This window comes from Sinocyclocheilus rhinocerous, unplaced genomic scaffold, assembly GCF_001515625.1.
Source record: "Sinocyclocheilus rhinocerous isolate Xijiao unplaced genomic scaffold, SAMN03320098_v1.1 scaffold102, whole genome shotgun sequence".
NCBI classification, from domain to species: domain Eukaryota; kingdom Metazoa; phylum Chordata; class Actinopteri; order Cypriniformes; family Cyprinidae; genus Sinocyclocheilus; species Sinocyclocheilus rhinocerous.
Window position 1 is genome coordinate 48,439 of NW_015627239.1, and position 1,146 is coordinate 49,584.

General features: G+C 33.2%; 1 protein-coding gene across 2 annotated transcripts in view; it reads right to left on the minus strand.

The window, feature by feature from the left end:
* The window catches only part of LOC107723933 (calreticulin-like), an 8,294-nt gene that overhangs the window by 4,049 nt on the left and 3,099 nt on the right, over nt 1-1,146 (minus strand). The window lies entirely within an intron of this gene.

The window sequence follows — 1,146 nt, forward strand, 5'->3', positions numbered from 1 at the left end:
TACTTTCCGTACCCACTGTATATATATATATATATATATATATATAATTTTTGTTTTTTAAAATAAATTTGAAAATGTATATATGTTTTGCAATATGGTAATCATCTCAGCATCACTATTTTTTAAGCATTCTCACAGTCATTATTCACATCCCAGATATTCTGCTAGTAATGATGAGCAGATGACACAATTTCAATTTTTTTCTAAACTATTTATTTATTTATTTGTTGTATTCTATAAAGTGCTATTTATGTATACAGATTGTTTCAAATTTGAATTCAGTTAAGTTCAATACAAAACAAACCAGGGTTTAAAAGTAAACTAAAATTAAAAACTAAAATTAAAACCATTAAAAAAAAAACGTGTTACTTGAAACAAAATAAATGTTAACTGAAATTTCAGCTAGCTGCCAAGGCAACATTTCACATTTTAATTCAGTTTAACTCGATGTACTAAAATATGTCAAACTAAAACTGGAAAAATTAATAAAAACTATGCGTGTATATTAAAAATAAAAAAAAACTTGAACTAAAATTAAAATGGAAAATACAAAAATAATATGAAAAATTTTGATGTGAAGTCCACAGAAGTCAATAATGTCATGATTTAGTTCAGTTCAATAACAGTGTCAAAATCAGTGTCATTATCTAGTCTTTATCCAAATTTTGTTCTTGTCCGACGGTGTCAGTGCATTAAATCGATGATATTACTGAATATCAATTGTCTTTTAAACCCCTGGATTTAATTGGACTTTTTAACAGGACCTCACCTTGCATTTGATATCTTTCTTGATGAGGTGGTTCTTGCCTTTGTAGTTGAAGATGACGTGAACCTTCTTGGTGCTGTAGCCGCAGATATCAGGCCCTGTTGAGATGATTTAGACGAGAAAACAGAAATAAATGACCCGTTTCCTATAATAAATCCAGGCGTTCACAAATTAGTCTTGGTTGACGTACCGAACATGATGTAATACTGGGAGTCTCCGTGCATGCCAGCCTGGTTGAGATCAGCCGGGAAGACTTTAACGTATCCGCCTCCGCAGTCGATCTTCTGCTCGTGTTTGACGGTGAACTGGATCACCAGTGGTTTGCCCTCGTTGCTGAAGGGCTCGAAGCGGCCTGAGGTGGCGTAGAAACGGGCATCCTG